The sequence below is a fragment of the Callorhinus ursinus genome, unplaced genomic scaffold (assembly GCF_003265705.2).
Source record: "Callorhinus ursinus isolate GAN/ISIS: 27379988/994484 unplaced genomic scaffold, GSC_fseal_2.0 scaffold1, whole genome shotgun sequence".
NCBI classification, from domain to species: Eukaryota; Metazoa; Chordata; class Mammalia; order Carnivora; family Otariidae; genus Callorhinus; species Callorhinus ursinus.
Window position 1 is genome coordinate 10,999,541 of NW_027397063.1, and position 15,515 is coordinate 11,015,055.

A 15,515-nucleotide genomic window follows, 5' to 3' on the forward strand; every position below is an offset into this window, starting at 1 on the left:
TGAGTAATGACAGTGGGGTTTTCATTTTTTATTGCTCATTTCAGGTCCTCTTTTGTGGAATACCTTTTCAAGTCTTTTGCCCATTTAAAAAATTGGGTTGTCTGTCATTTTATTATAGATTTGTGGGGTTACCTCTATATTCTGGGGTTACCTCTATATTTGTGTAACAAATCGCACAAACTTAGTGGTTTAAAGCAACACATTTCTTATCATACAGTTTTGTGCACCAGAAGTCTGATACAGCTCTCCCGGGGCTGAAATGAAGGCGTTGGCAGGACAGTATTCCTTTCTGTCCTCTAGTGGCTCTAGGAGACAATTCATTTCTTTGCTTTTTCCAGCTTGTAGGAATGCAGCTTATGCATTCCTTGGCTTGTGTTCCCTTCCTTCATCTTCAAAGTCGGCAACCTTAATCCCATCTCGACCTCAATTCCCTTTTGCAATGTAATCTAACATATTCACAGGTTCTGGGGATTGGGACCTGGACATCTTTGGTGGGCTATTGTTCTGCCTACCACATCATATTTATCAATATTTTATTTTTTATGGTGAGTGTTTTTTGTATTCTTCTTAGAAATCTCTGACAGTCCCAAGGTTATGAAGATGTTCTCTTATGTTCTCATCCAGAAGCTTGATTTATTTTAGCTTTCATGTCTAGATCTATAATCCATATCAAATTAATTTTGTGTATTAATTATATGGTGTGAGATAAAAGTCATTTTTTTCCACTCATGAATATTCAATGGACCCAGAGCCATTTATTGAAAAGACCTTCTTTTCTCAACTGAATTGCATTGTGCTGTTGTTCAAGTTACTCTATAAAGATAGATCTGTGTTTGGAATCTCTTCTGTTTCTTCTTTTATTACTTTCCTAGGACGGTCCTAAGAAATTACTACAAAAGAAATGTGTCTCAGTTGTGGATACTAGAAGTCTGAAATCCAGATGTTGCAAGACCAAGCTCCCTCTGTAGGCTAAAGGGGGGGATCATTCCTTCTTCCAGCTTCTGGTGGCTCCAGACATTTCTTGGCTTGACTCTAATCTGTGCATTCTCCCCAGTGGGTCTTAAATGTCCCTCTGCTTTTCTCTTATAAGGATGCCTGTCATTGGATTTAGGACCCACCTTAACTTAGCTACATCTACAATCTAATCACATCTCTTTTTCCAAATAAGATCATCTTCACAGCCTCTGGATGTTGGAACATAGACATATCTTTTTGGGGATACCACTCAATCCACTGCGCTTCTGTTTCATTGATCTATTTATCTATTCTCGTACTAATACCCAACACCTGATGTCAGTTAGTGTAGTTTTACAATGAGTTGTGAAATTGAATTGTATAAAATTTTCAACTTCAACTGCAAATCACTAGGGGTCAGATTCAAAGCAAGAGGATAAGTAGCTTGCAGTGTGAGGTTAATGAAAAGGATGCTTAAGTGCCTCCCTATAATATAGTGCTCTGCACAGCCTCATTGTGAGGGTCCTCTTGGGACATTAATAGAGTTCTTGTATGTGGAGTTTTCACTGCTCTTCTGCCTTGAGAATATTGAACTCTTCTTTGCTCAATATTTAACACATGCTTTGAATGAGCAGCTAAAGTCATTTTTACTTTTATGATTGCTGGCTAGTTATTTGAATACTCCTGTTGTTCTTCTAGAAATAATAGGCATTTTGAGAGAAAGTAGAGGCTAATCGCTGCCAGAAACATTAGACAATTACAAAGAAAGAGGTGCCCAAGGAATTCCAGGGTTCTTCCTTATTCTCATTGAGGTCCTCTGAGATTCCCCTCCTTTCCCCAACATGAATCCTACATCCTCGCTTGTCTTCGCTGTGTGCCATTCTCTGAACACAATATGATCCATTCCCACCTCCATTTCATAGCTCATACTGTTTCTTTGATGTCTTGGTCTACTCCAGCTACTATAGTAAAATACCTTGGACTGGGGAGCTTACATGACAAGAATTTATTTCTCACAGTTATGAAGCCTGGGATGTTTGAGATCAAGGTGCTGGCAAATGCAGTGTCTGTTAAGGACCTGCTTCCTGGCTTGTAGACAGCTGCCTTGTAGCTGTGTACTCACATGGCCTTTCCCTGGTGCATGCGAGGAGAAAGCAGGCTCTGTGTCTCTTCTAATTATTTTAAGGGCATTAATCCCATCAGGAGGATACTACCTCATGATCTCATCTAAACCTAATTACCTCCCAAAGGCCCCACCTCCAAATATCATCACGTTGGGTTTTAGGGCCTTACATGTGAATTTGGAGGGGATACAAACATTCAGCCCATAACACTTGGCATACCATTACCCACCAGCTTCCCCTGGTGGGGAAGCTATCATTGCTATCCAGTGCAGGGCACTTACTGTATCAGGCTCCGAATTATACGCATTACTCAATTAATTCCCAAAACAGGCTTAGAAGATAGGAATCATCATTACCGATGTCATTACCTTTACAAATGGTAAAATAGAGTCTTGAGAGGTTGAGACTTTTTCTGAAGATCAGGCAGTATGTGTGAAGTCAGGGATCCATCCCAGATGCTTTAAATCAGTGGCTCTCAAATCGTGATTATTGGACCAGTGCAATCAAGCATCGCCTGGGAACTCAAATGCTTAAGTCCTACCCAGACCTACTAAATCAGAAGCATTGCGCCGAGCCCGATAATCTGTGTTTCAGCAAGCTTCCCAGGAAACTCTGATGTATGCTCCAGGAGAGAATCACTACTCTAAGTAAGTATGAGAAAGGAAATTATAGATAATTAGCTACTTGTTAGTGGAGTAGGTTGTTTCCGTGTTAATATTGGGCGTATGTTGATGTGAACAATATTCATCAGATGCATTATAACATTAAAACAGGAACTTGTGGCTCAAAACCACTGTGTGGTAAACCTCCCCATCTTCTAAGGCCCATTTCAAATCTCACCTGCTCCATAAATTTTTTGTTTTGCTTTATTTTGTTTTGCCTTGAACACTGTCATTTACTTGTATCACTCCTTTGGTTGATGTAAAGTATCATCTATTCATCTTCTTCAGGGTTGGGGCTATCTTTCACCAGTTTGATTCAGCCCAGCAACAAGAAGTGTCTCCTATATACTGTTTGCTCAGTAAACATTTGCTGGATTATGAATGGGTTTCTATTTACAGAAAAACCACATTTGGTTCCTTCTGCTTGAAATTCTGTACCAGAATAATTTATGATTTATATATATATACACACACACACACACACACACACACACAAATATATATATATATATATATATATATATATATATATTAGCGATTTTATCCCTTTTCACTCTGGTATATATTTATTTTGAACTTTTGCTAGCTCCCAATAGAGACGAACATCCCATTATATTATTTTATATAACAAAATCAACAGATAATTCCAAAACATGATATTAAATTGAAGGATAATATATAACTGTTTGTTTATTTATTTATTTTTAAAGATTTTATTTATTCACTTGATAGAGAGAGAGACAGCGTGAGAGGGAACGCAAGCAGGGGGAGTAGGAGAGGGAGAAGCAGGGCTCCTGCAGAGCAGGGAGCCCAATGCAGGGCTCGATCCCAGGACACTGGGATCATGACCCAAGCCGAAGGCAGACGCCTAACGACTGAGCCACCCAGGCGCCCCAATATACAACAGTTTAAAATGTCCAAGCATTAAGGAAAAGGAGGGATGAAGAAGGAAATTGGGAAATCTAAGAAATATATAATCATTTTTGGAATAATTGAGCATTGGCCACATGCTGAATTGGCTTAAGATGAACTATATAATAAAGACATCTTTCACAGTGCTATTACTTTCTATTGCCTCCTGTCTGTCTGCTTTCCAGTCTGTCCATACATTGCGTCCAGTTTTATTTAGTAAAATAATATCAAGAATTTGGTCTCATTAGCAATAAAGATAGACAGACAGACCTTGGTGTATCCAAGTCACGTTTGTGTCTAGTTTGTCATGTTTGTAGTAGTACTAAAGTATAGTCCTGCATATATAGTCTGCACCACTGGTTTCTATGATTACGCGCTGTTCCATTCACCAAGCAGGGTCTACATAGGATAAACGAAGTACTAGCCAAGGAGTACTTGGCATTGCAGCCTCCTTGTCCCTACAGACTTGATGGGATGCAATGTATGTTGCTAACATGCATGATTCTCAGCTGGCCAATTCTACTAGGGGGACTAAAAGCCAAGTGACTGCATTAACTGTGATGCTTGCAGAGCTACTTCAGGGCTTCCTGATGGTTTGGAAGGAGTTGAAGCTGCCCTGTGCACTAACTGGATCTCCAAGAAAAAAAGAAAGGAAAAGCCCTGATTGGTAGCATTTGCTGATTTCAAGTCATCAACATGAAAATGTGCACAATTAATTCTCCAGCATACTACCGGGCTATATGGAAGTGGAGTTTTAAAAATTAATTAATTAACTAACTAATTAATTAATTAATTAAAAAACCCCATTTTTGCTTCCAATGCTTTAATAACATTTAGGGACTTAGCAACAAGTAAATACACAACGTATTTCAAATATAATATTTTGATTTTGGTTAAAACGTCATCCTATGCTAGTCAATACAAGAACTGAAGGTTGAAATTGAGAAAAATCTCTTTAAATGTGTATTTCAGATTTGTCTCAGATAGGTACTTATCTCCAAAAACTAATTTTTCACTTCCTTTCTCCCTTGAAGCTAAATTTTACCACAGTCTTTGATATGTTCAGAATCAATAGAATCATGTTTCATTCTCCAGCCAATGTGTGGACACAAAACTTTCAGATAGAGTTTCTGTGGTAGTGCAGGAGGAGATGGGGAATGAGGGCAGGAGAGTATTTCTTGAGTTACGTTCAGTGAAAGCTCTTGAACTGCCTCTTAGGTTCAGAGGAATGAGTCTGACCAGTGAAATCTGGTATGAATTTAAACAGAATGAAAGGATGTAATGATATTAGAGGGGTAGTGGGTATATTTTCGATGGGATAAAACTAGTGATACCTGTTCTTATGTAATAGCTGCAAACGTCTGAGGAATAGGAGAACATTCCTCGTCTTAATATTTTGCTCCAAATGAAGACGAAATATTTTGTCATTTGTCCTGAAATATATGCAATCATTTTTGTCCTAATTGAGTAAATAACTTTCTGGAAATTTATATAAAAGCACGGAAATGTAAACTTTATTAAAAATAAAATTTCTTTGTTAGGGCATTACTAAATCTACGATCATAAAAGAAAAATCAAAAGATGCAGACCAGCAGAAAGGATCTAAAATTGGCGACATTTTGGTGCATATACCTCCAGACATTCTATTGTAATGCTGTCTTGTTGCATGATTTTTTTTTTTTCTTAAAAGACTTTTACTTGCTAACAAGCACCATCTACCACATGATTTGAACTGGCTTTACAGAATTTCATTATGGAGGTGAACCCTAACTTGGATGTTTAGATTGTTACCAATTTTGCTATCCTATGCTGTGCTATGATGATCATCTTTACAGGTTAATTTTTCCTTACATTTTAATAATTCCTTTCATATAAAATACATCTAAATTATTTTCTTGGTATGTAGACATGGAGTTACTGGGCCAAACGTGGGAAATCCTACTGGAATTATTTACCTAAAAAATAGATGTGGAATTTTAGGTCAAACATGTTATCCTGATTTCTTTTTTTAAAATTTTTATTGTTATGTTAATCACCATACATTACATCATTAGTTTTTTTAAAATATAATGTTTTTTATTTCTTTTCTTTAAAGATTTTATTTATTTATTCATGAGAGACAGAGGAGGAGAGAGAGAGAGGGAGAGAGAGAGAGAGAGAGAGAGAAGCAGAGGGAGAAGCAGGCTCCCAAGGAGCAGGGAGCCCGATGCGGGACTCGATCCCAGGACCCTGGGATCATGACCCGAGCCGAAGGCAGACGCTTAACCATCTGAGCCACCCAGGCGCCCACGTCATTAGTTTTTGATGTAGTGATCCACTATTCATTGTTTTCGTATAACACCCAGTGGTCCATGCAGTACATATTCTCGTTAATACCCATCACCAGGCTAACCCATCCCCCGACCCCCCTCCCCTCTAGAACCCTCAGTTTGTTTTTCAGAGTCCTTTGTCTCTCATGGTTCGTCTCCCCCTCCGATTTCACCCCCTTCATTCTTCCCCTCCTGCTATCTTCTTCTTCTTCTTTTTTTTTAAAACATATATTGTATCCTGATTTCTTATACATATCACCAGTGACTCTCCCAAAACTTTGGACCAGTTTATACGCTCATCTGGAGCTCATCACACATGATGTAAGGCATTACCCTACCGCAGTTTTTTTTTTTTTTAAATATACTTTCCCAATATAGTAAGTAAGACATTAAATTATAATTATTTCTCATTGTCTTACCTTTCATGGTAGGAATATTTTTTAAAATGTTCAGCTATGGGTCTTTTTTATGTTAAGTAGAATATCTTTGTTACCTGTTGCCACCTTAGAATTCTCAAGTTTAACCATTTAAAATGACACCAATTTATTATCTCCCCGTCCTGTAGGTCAGGAGTCTGGTGAGCTCAGCTGGTTCCTCCGGCCTGAGTTTCACGGGCTGAGATTGAGTTGTTGGCAAGCTGGACCCTTTTCTGGAGGCTGTGAGGGGGAGTCTGTTTCCCAGCTCATTCAAGCTGTTGACAGAATTCAGTTATTCAGGCTGCAGAGGTGAGGTCCCCGTTTCCTTGCTGGCTCTCAGCCAGGAGCTTCTCTCAGCTCTCTGCAAGGCCACCTGAATTCCTCAGTATGTTGCCCTCCATCTTCAAACCAGCAACTTCCTGTTGAATTCCCCTCATGCTTCGAATCTCTCTGATTTCTACCTCTGTTACCTTTCCTCTGCCTCCAGCTGGAGAAAGTTCTCTGCTTTTAAAGGCTCATGTGATTAGATTGGGCCCTCTTGGATAGGATAATCCAGGCTAATCTTCCTGCTTGAGGTCTAGAAAGTTAATACCTGTAAAGTCCCCTTTGCCACATAAGGTGGTGTATTATTTAGGATTCTCTAGAGAAACAACTAATAGGATACACATATATATATATATATATATATATATTCTATTTGAGTATATTTGAATATGTTCAAATATATATTGATTTATATATATTATAAATAGTGTATATTATAAATATATATTATACATACATATTTAAACAATAATTATTTAAAAAATGTGTTTATTTACTATGCAGAATAGGCTTATGTAATCATATGATTATGGAGACTGAAAAGTCCCATGATCTGCTGTCTGCAAGCTGGAGATCCAGTGATGGAGTTCCAGTCTAAGCCCAAAGGCCTAAGGACCAGGGGAGCTGATGATATGAATCCCAGGCCTATGGCAGCAGAAGATAAGATGAGATGTTCAAGCTCCATCAGTGAGGCAGAAAAAAGGAGTAAATTCCTCTTTCCTCTGCCTTTTGTTCTATTTAGCCCTTCAGTGGGTTAGATGATGCCCACTCATACCGGGGAAGGTAATTTAGTAACTGAGTCTGTCCAATCAAGTGTTGATCTTATCCAGAAACACCCTCATAGACCCACCCAGAAATAATTTTTAACCTGGGCACCCCAGAGACAGTCAAGGTGACACACAAAATTAATCATTGCATAAGGTAATATATTTATTGGTTTCAGGGGCTAGGGTATGAGTATCTTTGGGGAGCCATTCTGCCTACCACATCACAACAGGTCTTCACTATTTGGTTTGCCTACCACATTCGTCAATTCTAAAGCAGGAATATAGGGCTTTTGTCTTTTGGAAACGAGGGAAACTGTTCACAAACACTTGTAATAAGGATTATTTACTACTTGCATTATTTATTTAAAAATGAACATACCCGAATATACTCAAAAGTAGAATAAACGGTGCAAAGAAGTCCATGTACTTACTACACAACTTCAACAATTATCAATGTTTTGCCAGTTTGATATAACGATTTGTCTCACCCTGCTTTTTTGTTTTGATGTGTCTTTTGGTGGAAAAAAAAAATCTTTATTTGTGAAGACTAATGAAACTTCCTCTTTTATTGGGACTTGCAATAGTTTCATATATTACACATTAAAGAACAAAACGGTAATTATTTAACACAGGCCAAAGAATACTAGTGCTTACCTCTCATTTAGTGAATGAGAAATAATGTGTGGGGTATTGAGATCTTGCCCAGCTTACATAATTGCCATTATGATTCATTGACATTCTTAATTGTCTCACAGTATAGGATTCTCTTATGTCATTCCTGTGATGGTACATAAGGGAAAGTTGAATGAAAGGGTATGTTGGGAGTAGTCTGCTTGTCTTAGAGAATTTAAGAAATGAAATCCAAACTGCATGACATTTCTGCTTATTTCCCTCTTTTCTCTTGACACCAAGCCTTGGGTATTTGCAGGGTAAGTTGTAATGAAACTTACTTAAGAAGATATTTTACTGTTATAACATGATACTGTCCATCACTGGGGAGTATGGAGTTATCTATATAGACCCAAATCCATGGATAATCCAAAAATAATATTTCTGTATTTGCAGTGTGTTTTCATATCATATTTAACTGAGCATGTGCTGATGTTCTGGGAATTTGGTTTGAACAGAATAATAAACTATACCCTAAAAATCTGGCTTCGGTCTATGAACACCTGGCTCTGAGACTGGGGAAGGGGTTCCTTCTTCCAAGTGTTCTTTGAATAGGAAAATCATGTTCAACCCTTCCATTTAAAAGGGCTCTTCTCAGTGTAAATATTTTTCGATTAAATTACACATGAAATAGTTAGTTTGGAGAATCATCCTCAAATTTGAATTTATCATTTCTTACTACTCTTTGTCCCCACCCCCCCTTGGTTTTAGAGACCAACACATTCCTTTTACAAAAGTGAACATTTATGCTTATTTCCCTTATTTCTGCTTCTGCTTATTTCATCACTTTTGCCTCTATCCCCCTTTCTTACCGTTTCAATCACTCTCATTTAATTTTACAGTCCCTTACTGAGAGACACAACTGCTCTCCTATCTGAGAGACACAACTGCTCTACTTCTTTTTCCCTTTACCAGTGCCTGTATTAAATACCCACTTATTCGGCACCCATATGTTTTTAGAGGCATTCTAACTTATTTTCTGTCCTGCGACATATTTACACTGTGTTCTGGATGGCCCCTAGCAACTTACTATTCACTGAATCCAATAGCCACATTCTTTTTGTTACATTCTTTAACCTCTTGTACCAGTTGACACCATGAACCAACCAACCCACCGCCCTTTGCCAAAATCTCTCCTTTGTGTCTCTTTAGATACTTTCTTGTTTTCCTGTTCTTACGCTACTCCTCCAACTACTCCCTCCTACTCTCCTTTCTTCCTGCCACAGCCACTTGGATACAGGCGTTTAAATGGAGCATCTGTCCCTGGCTGCTCCCTTTTCTATTTTGCACTCTCCTCCTGGGCAATCTCAGCCCATGACTTCAACTCTACCTTCCCTGGAAAGGGCTTCTAAATCCATGTTCACACTCCTGAATTTTCCCCTGAAGTTCAGTCTCAGTTTTCCAATTTTTGGCTTGACATCTCTATCTGGATATTCTTCTAGCATGTTTTATTTAGCAGTTCAAAAGATTGAACTCCTCATCTTCCCTTTTAAATCTGCCCGCCTCACTATTCCACACTTTGGTTCAACCACTCCCTTGCCATTTAGACTCAACCCATCAAGGCCAGCTTTGATTCCTGTCTTTCCTTTCCCTTGTCAAAACAACAAATGTTGATAAACCTGTTTGATTATATACCTAGAAGAAGTACCTCTCTCCTTAAGTAAAGATCACTTAATCTGTCATTTCCAATTCCATGACCTATTTTGTGTTTCAGAACCCTACTATCTTTGACTAGGAATATTGCAAAAAAATGTTAACTTTTCTGTCTCGCCTGCTCTACCCAGTTAGCATGAGAAGTCTTGCCAGTTTAACCTTTCTTGACTTATTTTTTATAATGTCATCCTCTGCTTCAAGTCTTCAATGACTCTCTCTTTTTAAAACAGTAGTTTTCTCAACTGGGGATGACTTTGCCTCCCAGGGGACATTTGGCAATATCTGCAGACATATTTGATTGCCATAAGTAGGGCAGGGAGTGCCTGGGATACTATTAGACATCCTGCAATGCACAATACAGCTCTTTACAGCAAAAAATTATCTGGTCCAAAATGTTAATAGTGCTGAAGTTGAAAAACCCTGGTCTAGAGAATAATCTACAAATGATTAATTGGGCATTCTCATTTTCTTCTACACTTCATTTACAACCCCATAGGATTTTTATAATTGTTCCTCTTCTCCATTTCCTACTTCTAGATCTTTGCTTATACATTTTCCTCCCTCACTGGTATTTTTTCTTACCTTCTTTTTTCATTAAAAAAAAAAAAATCCCAGTGCCATCCATCTTTCAGTATTTAGCTTTGTTGCCTTATTTTTCATAGGACCCCATAATAATCCCATTTGAAAGTGAAGATCCTTTATCTGAATACTGATAAAGATTTTTTTTTTTTTGGTATCCCTCTTACCATTTCTTGCCTTTTCATGATTATTTATAATAATGTCTTTTAAAACTTACTAGTCTTTATATTTATTTAAATAACAGCTTTATTGAAATACAATGCACATGCCATAAAATTCACCCTTACAAGTATACAATTTTGTGGTTTTAATATATTCACAGAATTGTTCGACCATCACCACTATTCAGTTCCAAAACACTTTCATTATTCTGAAAAGAAACCCATGCCTATTAGTAATCACTCCTGCTCCCTCCTTCTCCTAGCCCCTGACAAGCACAAATCTGTTTTCTGGGTCTATGTTTTAATAGTTCCAGACATTTCATGTAAATGGAATCATATGATAGGTTGTGGCTTCTTTCACTTACCAAAATGTTTTTAGGGTTAAAGACTGTCTTGGGAAAAATCATGATATAAATGTCCTATCCATATGATTTGCTTCTTCTTCTTCTTCTTCTTCTTCTTCTTCTTTTTTTAAAAATTTTGCTTATTTATTTGAGAGAGAGAGAGAAAGTCCAAGTGGGAGGGAGGGGCAGAGGGAGAGGGAGAAGCAGATTCCCTGCTGAGCAGGGAGCCTGATGCAGGGCTCAGGACCTGAGCTGAAGGCAGATGCTTAACAGATTGAGCCACTCAGGCGCCCCTTACTTTGCAAATACTGAGCAGTTTACTCAAGACTTTCCTGGCTTGTTTTACCCATCAACACAGTGCCATTCATTTTTTTATCTTTCAGAAATGTGTCGATATTTTATTTGTTGGTAAAACAACATTCTCTGCCCTAACCATTTCTCTACCCCATTAACTTCTCTCTAATGAATTTATTCCTTTTTATACTTTCTTTTTTATCGGCAGAGTTTTGTGAAGTATTAGAGAAAGATATGTATGCAAAAGTCTACTGTCTTGACAGAATTTTACAAACAAGAAAATTTCCTTTCCTGTTCAACTTTTCAGGTTCAGCTTCAGCATTTGTGAAATAATTGATGCCACTAGCCAGACTGTACTGTGATTTCTGGTATACTGTGATTTATGTTAAAGTTGGATCTGACAAAAAATTATGTCAAGTGTATCATGTTGATGGTTGGAATTCTTTGAGTGGAGAAAAAAGGTTAAACCAAGACTTAAAGCATTTGTATATTTATATATAAAGAATGTTGCTAATATCACCAAATTGAGCATGAGGTCAATACCAAGTAGTGCTTGGTCTGAGTTCTAAAACATTTTAAAAGAAATGCAAATTTTAAACTTTCACGTGTGTACTCCCACTGCTTCCTAAGATTATTTGGATTATTAGGGGAAAGAACATTTCAGGCAGAGGGAACATTCAGTACAAAGCCTTGAGCAAGGGCTTGCCTGCTCTGATCAGAGAACAGTTATGAGGCCCGCTTAGTTAAGGTGGAAAGACAAGGGGGAAGTAGGAGGAGACATGGTCAGAGAAGTAATGGAGACCAGATCACACAGGTCCCCATATATCATGGTAAGGACTTTGGCTTTCCTTCTGAGTGAGCTGGGGAGCTACTGACATGTTATGAGTAGAGGAGTAAGATTATGTTTTAATTGAATCTCTATTTTTGCACTTTGGAGAATACGATGAAGCTGGGCAAACATAAAACAGGGGCACAGTTAGGAGGTGATTGCAATCATATAGGCACATATGTGCCTTGCAATCATATAGGCACATATGTGCACATATTGTGTCTTGGGCTATGTGACTAACAGCCAAGTTCTGAAAAGTTCTCAAGATAGAGTAAATAGAATTTACTGACAAATTGGTATAGCATATAAAAGAAAGAAAGACATCAAAGATGATGCCTGGAATTTTGGTTAGTAACTGAAAGGATGGGGTTGCTATTATATTTAATGGGGGAAGACTGGAAAGGGCAGGTGTGGACCTTGGGGCAGATAGATAGTGATCGGAAATCAATTTTAGTCATCTTGTTTGAAATGCCTTCCAAGTGGATTTGTTGGTCAGGCATTTGGAATTCAGAGGAGAGGCTATCATTGGAGATGTAAATTTAGAAGTCATTGGGTGTGGGTGGATTGTACTTATAGCCACAAGACTGGATGAGTTCAACCAGAGGGAGCATGTAGATAAAAGAGAAAAGCAGCTCAGGGACTGAACTTTGGAGCACTCCAGAATCCAGAGGTCAAGAGATAAGGAGGAACCAGCAAAAGAGGCAGAAAAGGAGAAAAGGCAGGTGAGTGCAGAATCCATCTCCTCATTAGACTGCAGACTGTGTGAGGGTGGGGATAGTTATCTGCTTGTTCAGTGTTGTATCTTTCTTTAGTATCTCATTCCCAGGAGGCAATAAGTACTGACTGAATGAATAAAACCAGGTATTGATAGCTTATATATGAAACAGAGTTCTTTTCTATGCCACCAGATTCTTCATTTTTTTTTAATTGAGGTAAAATTGGTATATAACATTAAATAAAATTCAGGTGTTCTTCCTGAGAGTCTTTCTCCCAGGCACAGTGACTGAAGACGTACAGAGTCTTCCTTTTCAGATCCAGGTGTCTCTTCCAAATGTCCTCTGGTCATTTTGACACCCATGGCTCTAGCCCTGTAGGTCAGCAGTTGGTTTTACTTTTGTTCTTCTAGATCACACAGGGCAAGGTGTTGTCCTGTGGACTAGCTTCCTTTGCTTCCTCTAAAACTCATGGGTGATTATCAGCCTGAGCGTGCATTCTCAGGGAAGAAGAGGGACCTTAGGTCTTTTCTCCTATGCTTTCCATATTTTCTTTTCCCTCGATCCAACACATTATCCTATTCGGTGCTTTTGTGTTTTGGAAGAGTCACTAATGACTTCTCAAAGTCTCTCAAAGATTCTTTCACAACTGCCAGTCTTCTGAGCCCTGATTTAGCACCATTTGCAGCACTGAGCCCTGCAACCAAGAACCCAGTGAGTCATTTTAGTTCTGTTACTCTGTGGGTATAACAAATTACCGCCCTGTTGGTGCCTAGAAACACTGTATGTTGACCTAGTTACAAATGTTCTCCACATGGTGCAATACTATACAGTATGGAGAATCTATTTGGACATGTATTTTAAAATAGAGTAAAATGATGTAACAAAGAATAAAATTCAGAATTTTACTTTCAAAGTTTTCGCCACAGGAAAAAGTAACAAATTCGATTCACGAGGCTCATAACTATCAATAAAAAGGCACAGGAAATATTAGAGAATACAGTTTGGAGTTTTAGTTTTCAAACGTTTACGTATCACTGTGACAGTTCTAAAATTGTTGGAGAGATTTGATAACAAATATGTCAGAATGCCCTAGAATTAGCTCGTCTTTTTCAGGCCAACTGAGCATGGTAGGTACGACTTTTGAAGAAAAAAAAGAAAAAAAGAAAAGCGAAAGCAAAAGCCATGACCTTCAGAAGAACCAAACTATTGTCCTTCTTAAGTTGCTTGCGTTGTTATGAAAATGTCAAGCATGTTTGTGCTAATGGCTTAGAATGTCTTTCTATTTATTGCTTTAAAAGTTGGTAAATGTGAGAAGATCACCTAGATCTGGATTTCTCAACCTATGCTAGTGTGGTCATTGTGGGCAGCCAAATGATAAATGTATAAAGCATGTGTCACATTTCTTAGTCCATTCCTTTACTCCATAAAGGCAACTTTCATTCAAGGAACTCTATAGAGTGAGGGTGGAGTTGCCATCTGTTATTTCACTAATTTTGGTTTGCAAATTTCTGATGACCAACTTTACATAAAAATATGTCATATCATGAGACAAATATGAGAAATAAATGACATTTCTTTTTGTGTGGGATCCTATGCTTCATAAGAAACACTTGAAGTGTTTCCTTTCCCCAAATTAGAAAATGTAGTGGGCCATAGTTTGAAAGTAACACTTATGCAATGTGTTACCAATCTTTGATGATATCTAAGAAGAGAGTGGGACATTTGCATTAGGTTAAAATGGTTTTCAAGCTTTATTAGAGTTAATCAAACATAATCAAAGAGTCCTCTGTCAAGTGACATGCAGGTGGAATAAATGGTTCTACATAAAACAAAATCTTTTTGTGTTAAAGTAATTTACAACTTTTATTTTAATTTTTCTCCTCTAATCTACTTTGTTATATACTATTTTTAAGCTTTCAGGTTATCCTTAATTTCATACCTGTCAAATATTGTGCTAAAATTCACTCTTGGATGATCATTATAATGACTTCTAAAAAATCATTTTTCTTTGGTCTTGTTCATTGTCATAAAACCAATGAAAAGCATTAGCATTTTTATTGGGTTATTGACTTGGTCTTCTTGGGCTGCCATAACAAAATACAATAGACTGGGTGGCTTAAATAATAGAAACTTCTTTTCTCTAGTTTGGAGACTGGAAGTCCAAGATCAAGGTGCTAACCAATTCTGTTCCTGGCAAGAGGGCTCTTTTTCTGGCCTGTAGACGACCGCTTCTCCATGTATGCTCATATAGCTTTCCTTGGTGTGTTCGAGTGAAGACCTCTTTTCCTCTTCTTATAAGGGCACGAATCCTGTTGGATCAAGACTCCACTTTTCTGACCTTATTTAATCTTAATTACCTCCTAAAAGCCCCATCTCCAAATATAACCACACCGGGGGTTAGGACGTGGTATATGAATTTTCGGGGCAACGTGGAGAGGGACGCAATTCAGTCAGTCCATAGCTCTGACAAATCAACAGATCTAACTGCATCAATGTCCAGTGGTTTAGCATCAATGCTTCAATTTCTACATTTAACATGTATGGAGCATGTACTCTGTACCTGACACTGTGCTAGATGTGGGGCATTAAAAAGATGAATGAACTTCTGCCTGTCAGCTTATAGATGAGTGCATGAGACTGATGTGGAGAGCCACAAATATCATAATACCAGGTGAGACGCAAATAGAAATGTACACATGCTCTTCCAGCAAGAATGTCTCTTTTCGCTATATTTCCTGTAAACATATCTGAATTCATGATTTTGTTTTTTTACATAGTAGTTGTCTATTATTTTCCACTCTG

At 37.9% G+C, this 15,515-nt stretch overlaps 1 long non-coding RNA gene across 2 annotated transcripts in view; it reads left to right on the forward strand.

Annotated features, from left to right (window-relative positions):
- The first annotated feature begins 8,280 nt into the window (after positions 1-8,280).
- Positions 8,281-15,515, forward strand: part of LOC112820903 (uncharacterized) — a 41,127-nt gene continuing 33,892 nt past the window's right edge. For both annotated transcript variants that reach the window (XR_003207285.2, XR_003207284.2), the window contains exon 1: positions 8,281-8,397. This is a non-coding gene — a long non-coding RNA (uncharacterized lncRNA). The remainder of the gene's footprint in view (positions 8,398-15,515) is intronic.